Source organism: Mirounga leonina, unplaced genomic scaffold, assembly GCF_011800145.1.
Source record: "Mirounga leonina isolate KUSES-001 unplaced genomic scaffold, KU_Mleo_1.0 Mir_107, whole genome shotgun sequence".
Taxonomy (NCBI): domain Eukaryota; kingdom Metazoa; phylum Chordata; class Mammalia; order Carnivora; family Phocidae; genus Mirounga; species Mirounga leonina.
In genome coordinates, this window is record NW_023270233.1 from 3,788,310 (window position 1) to 3,794,309 (window position 6,000).

The 6,000-nt window shown below is 41.4% G+C and overlaps 1 protein-coding gene across 6 annotated transcripts in view; it reads right to left on the bottom strand.

Annotated features, from left to right (window-relative positions):
* Nucleotides 1–1,691, bottom strand: part of LOC118018625 (probable E3 ubiquitin-protein ligase HERC4) — a 131,369-nt gene extending 129,678 nt beyond the window's left edge. For 2 of the 6 annotated variants that reach the window (XR_004681441.1, XM_035017306.1), the window contains exon 1: nt 1,322–1,690. The gene's annotated coding sequence lies outside the window, so the exon portion shown is untranslated. Of the gene's footprint in view, nt 1–259; nt 1,216–1,321 lie in introns of those variants that run through there. The other 4 variants (XM_035017325.1, XM_035017344.1, XR_004681442.1 and 1 more) reach the window with 3 other exon arrangements.
* Nucleotides 1,692–6,000: the final 4,309 nt, after the last annotated feature.

Below are 6,000 nucleotides of genomic sequence, written 5' to 3' on the forward strand. Positions count from 1 at the left end.
GTATCAGCAAACAACTGAAGTTCTTACTTGTAACAGAAATAAAACCAGTAATGGAAACTTTAAATTTCCCACAATTTAAATGATCTTCCAAGTATTCATACGAATAGGCCCTGGAGAAAAGTATGGTTCTCTCTCGCCAAACCTCAATCTTAAGACAATCGCCTCCAAAGATGTATTTTACAAATCAAAATAGTAACACTCCAACCTCACTACTTATTTAATTTTAAAACTAAGTCACCGTACATAATTATATACTCACAAAACAAAATACGCAGTTTAAGTATCAAGATGCTCCCCCAAATTCAACATTTTCTATTACGAATGGTAACCGTGACTGAAAAATATTTCTCCTGGGCAATCTGTGTCGATCTATGCCTCTGTGACAAGTATTTGGAAATGGGAAAAAAATGCAAATAACCCTACCACTGCCGATTTTTCAAGAATAGGAATGGGGGATGGGACACTGATTGGTGGCGAAATCTGTAGAACTTTCCAGTACACTGAATATTTCTTCCCTTGTAAAGACACGTATCAGAGAGTCCACTTCATGTAAACCCACACAGACTTTTAAATACATCACGTTACTAAATAACAATTACAGGAAGTCAGCCTTATTCCCGTTGTAGTCACCCACATTCCTTACACAGAACCTGAGAAGTTTCAAAACCCAACTTTCCTACATTCCGGCTAGCAATTGCCAAAGCTGTCCATGACCTCTCCATTCAGAGAAGTCTGATTTTATTCTTTCGGGACATCGGAACTCTATGGTTCCCAAGAGTTCTGCATTGTCTAACCGTATTTTTTTTTTTTTTAAAGAATAGACGACAGAAAAATACCTCCGATTTCAGCGCATGAGGTTTAACCATCCTTTTCTTTAAAAAGTCAGAAGGTATGGGAAAGGCGTCCTCTCGCCAGCAACAGGTAGGGGAATGAGAAGCACTTTATTCCCATCATTCCCTGAACATGCACTCAGATCAGCCCAGGGAACCAGGAGAGAGAAATCGTCTGCACACACCCAACCCCGCGGGCCGACCAGTCAACTACGGCAGCCGCCCGCTCGCAGCAGCCGCAGAGGCCGGTCGACAAGGCTCGCACTTCGGCAGCCCTCAGTCGGAGGCAGGCCCTTCCCCAAGGAGGTGCGACATTCCAGCCCCCCGGCCAGAGAGCACCAACACAGTCCTCGTCCCCCGCCCCCCAGCCCCCACCCCGAGGAAGCGCTGAGAAAGCACCCAGCGCCAAGCCGGCCTGTATCCGCCCAGCCCGGCCTGCCCCCTCCCTAACGCCGTCACACGCCCCCGAACCCACCGGGGCAACGACTCACCCAGCCTCTCCAGGCGGGGGAAGCCCAGGGCGACGGGGGGGCGGCGCCTCCCCAGAGAGCGAGGCAGCGCGGCAGCTGAGGCAGGTCTCCAGCTCCTGGACCCTCCTTCTTCTGCCAGTGGCGGCGAACACCAGGGCTCCTCCGGCGTCGGTGCCGCTGCCCCGCTGCTCCCCTCCCCGGCTCCTGTGAAACTTTACCGGGTACCTACAGAAAAGCAGCAGCCACCGCTGTCCAGTCCAGAGACAGCCGTCAGCGACCCGGATGGAGCGGGCGGGGAAGGACAGGAGGCAAGCGGGGCGGAGAGCGCGAGGGGTGGGGAGAGCTGGGAAAGAGACTGGGGAGGAAAAGGGAGAGGGGGAAGGTAGCTAAGCGGGGAGGAGGAGGGGGAGGGGCAGGCCGGAAGTGAACCACAGAGCACGCGCGCGAGCCCGCCCACTTCCCGGCCCGCGCGCCTGCGTCGGAATCCTCCCAGGGCACCTCGACTCGAGCGCCTGCGTAGTGTGTGCTTTGCGTTGCTTTAAGAGGAGGAAAGTGCCAACTACAGAAGTTCGAGTTTGGGAAAGCGGGTGGAGGTCTTTGGCGTGTCTTGTAACAAAGCTTCGGCGCGCTGATTGGCATTTTAGTGAAGAAAATCCCTTCGTTTGCTGGTTGTCTTTCTGCTCATAGGTTCCAGTCTCTATTATTTCATTCTGCCTTTTTCCGAGGAGAATTTGAAGTGGCAGATAAAGATCACAAATACGAATATAAAGGCGGGTGAAGCCTTTTATTTTACCCTTAGCCTCAACTGGAGCTAATCTGAGGATGCCAGGTACATTCATAGCAATGACTGAACCTACTGGCCTAAAATATATCAATCAGCACCGCCAGTTCAGGCTGCTGGTGTCGTGATGGCTGCCATCACATTGCACTCTGCCTGAAAGATAAACTTACACAGTGTAAGGCCTTCATTCAGAGAAAATTAAGCAGCGCGTGTGACTGGAGTCCCTGCTTCATAAAAACGAAGTCTGGCTTTCCTAGGGCAGTTTTCGTAACAGTCTCTTTAAAAGGAGGAAAATTTGAAACAAGGCACTCTTGAAATTTTGCTAGACTTTGCTAGAACTTGTGACTTCAGAGTGAATGTTGAGAATTCAGGAAGAATTCCTCAATAAGCCAAGTTTCTTTATCTCGTTGAAAAATGTATTTCAGATTAGGAAATGCCTGTGCTAAAATATGTGTGTGTATTACTCTTTTAGGGCTGCCATAACAAAATACCATTAATGAATTGGGTGACTTAAAACAAATTTATTGTCTCACAGTTAACGGAGGCCAGAAGTTGGAAATCAGTGTGGCAGCAGGATTGGTTCTCTCTTGAGGTCTCAGAAGAGAATCTCCATACGTTTTTAACTTCTGGGAGTTGCTGACAATCCTTGGTATTTCTTGGTTTGTAGATGTATCACTGTAATCTCTGCTTCTGTCTCTATATGGTGTTCTTCCTGGTGTGTCTGTGTCCAAATTTCCCCCTTACAAGGACACCATTCATTGGGTTAAGGCCCACCCTGATCCATTATGACCTCTTTTAACTGAATTACATCTGCAAAGACCTCTTTCCAAATAAGGTCACATTTTCAGGTACTAGAATTTAGAGTTAAGCATATCTCATTGGGGGATCCAATTCAACTCACAGCAGTGTGTTACAGAAACAAGCATGAAAATGACAAGATACTTAAGCAAAGAAAGCATAATTTCAATATTGGGAGTGGTGGGGATACTAACAAAACATACTTTATTCTTATTTTGATAGCTTCATTGCCCTGGACTTTTGTTGTCTTTTAACCTTAAGGACTTGATGTCTCAATATATCATAAAAGGGGAAGTTATGGAATCTGGGATCTTTAAGATATGTACTTGATATTGCAACAAATAAATACTAAAATTTGAGTGACTTAACATAATGAAAGTATATTTTCTTTTATATTTTAACAGCCCAATTGAGTGTTCCTAAGTGACTAAGTGATGAAACTGATTTCCAGGAACCTTGGGAGATGGAGGCACAGGGAGCCTCTTAAAACCCTTGTTGGGGAGGTGCCACATACCACTTTGGCACCAATAACATTTGCAAAAACTATACACCTAGGTGCAAGGGGACTGGGAAACATGCTACCTGTCTGAGTTCCCGGTACTTCTTTAAACTATGGAAGAGAAAGCATGAATTAGTAGACAGCTATCTGCCACATGGATGCATCTCTGTCTGGAATATTCTTAAAGCTTGTTAAAAAGTGGAAAGGACATTTCTAGATGTTTGCTTTAACCTCATAAATCTATGAAACTATGGTACGAGATCTTAGAAAACAACCTGTCATTATCTTTAAGTTAAGTATAGGTTCAGAGGGCTATTAAGATAATGTAAACTTGTTGTATAAAAGCAGCATTAGATCGATGAGTATGGCCTCGGGTGCTGGTTTCTCTGGATTCAGAGCCTGAGGCTACAGACCATCTCAGACTACTGTCCTTCTATTCTCCCAAAGACACCTACAGACATTTATTAATGGTCTATTTTACAGAAAATTACTTCTCAGTCACAATTTCTATAGATTGAGAATGTTAATAATCCATATTTCACTGGGTTGTGAGGATTTAATAAGGTAACATGTACAGTACCTTGTACCTGGCAAGTGTTTAGAAAATACTAGCTTTTTTTTTTTTTTTTTCAAATACTGCAGTACTGATTTAATCAGTATAAAATCGAAAGAGCTTTAGATCTGTAATAAAAATCCAAATTTGAGTTAGGGTAGACTTTAAAAGAGCAGCCAGTAGAGAAGGGTTGGGTGGAGGGCAGGTGAACAGGCACGTTGGAACAACTGTGGGGACATTTAATTGACCACTGTCAAACCAGTGTAAGTTTCTTGTTTTCTCATGGAAAACATTTTATATTAGCTTTTATTATTATTAATATTATCCTGAACTACAAGGTATAAAACATTTGGGAAAGCACTTTATCTCACCAATAATGATATAATTTTAATTTAGGAGAAAAGTAAAATACCTTTTACCTATTGTGTTATTTTCATTAAAAAAAAAAAAATAGTGCCCACACTGTTGAAAGACCACTAAAATAGGTATTCATTCTGTCCCACTCTATCCCTTGCTACTTTCCATCCAGCCATACTGGTTGTGCTGGATCTCATCTCACCTCCTTCATTTGTGTCTCTACTGGTCACCTTTCCAGTCTTCCTTGACCACCCTATCCATAATACTACCCCCCCTCTAGAATCTTATCATGCTTTATTTTCTTTCATATCCATTATCACTACCTGATATTGTGTAATACATAAATGTATACTATTATATTTATTATATTGCATGCCACATACTGATAAGTTTAAAAATAGATAATCAGTTATATACAATCTATATATACAGCTGACCTCGAACAGCACAGGTTTGAACTGCATGGGTCCACTTATATGATTTTTTTACAGTAAAGTACTGTAAATATATTTTCCTTATGACTTTTTACATAGCATTTCCTTTTCTCTAGCTTACTTTATTGTAAGAATACGGTACATAAAATATATAACATACAAAATATGTGTTAATCGACTGTTGATGTCATTGGTAAGACTTCTGGTCAACAGTAGGCTATTAGTAATTAAGTTTTTAGGGAGTCAGAAGTTATACACGGATTTTCTACTCCGCAGGTGATCAGCACCCCAACCCCTGCATTGTTCAAGGGTCAGCTGTATTATATAGATAGATACATAACTTTTGTCTCCTGCATTACAATGAAAACCCCATAAAGGGTTTTATAAACAGACTTTCATAAAGTCTGTTTTACTCAGTGCTCTATCCCAAATATCTTGAACAGTTCCTGGTCTACAGCATGTGCTCAAAAAAAAAAAAAAAATTATTGAATGAATTTATTAATGGTGCTGGCAGCATTATAAATTATCACAACCTTTTTATAAATAAATTTGACAGTAATGTTTCAAGAGCCAGTAAATTTCATTCAGCAATAGTTAACAATATTTGTTATGAGACATTGTACTAAATTATTTACCTGTATTATATCACACCTGCACTCTGTCCTAAGAAAATACAAGATGCAGTCAACAAATCTTTATTTTGAACACCTACTATGTGCCATGGTCCCAATTCTAATAGGAGAAATAGATAAAAACAAAGAGGCAGCAAATAAAATTATGAACAAAGATTTTTATTCTCATGTGATTTCTAATAGCAAAAATTAAAAACAACCTAAGTTCCAAAAATGGAGAAGTGGAATGTATGGCAAGGTTAATCTTTTTATTGTTAATTTTGATAGAATTTGTCACCAATTGCCACCAAATCATAGGTTCTACCTCAAGGGGACAACTGGAAGAGCCTCCTCCAGTCATTTTCCCCACTCCTACTCTCCAAGTTTAGAGTCTTCAATCAAGCAGTTATATACCCACATTTACTTCAGTCCCTCCATCTGGAGAGTTCTGCTCTTTTCATCCAGTCTTACAGGCCCAATGGTTATCTCATCTCCTTGGTCTTTGACCTGGCAATACGGCTTCAGCCTGAAGTGTACATAAGGCAGGCAGATCTTCTATACAGTTCTTCAACAAATCTTTACTGAACTCTTGTGTTGTCTTCCCACTTCTAATAATATTTATTTATTTATTTATTTATTTATTTATTTATTTATTTATTTATTTATT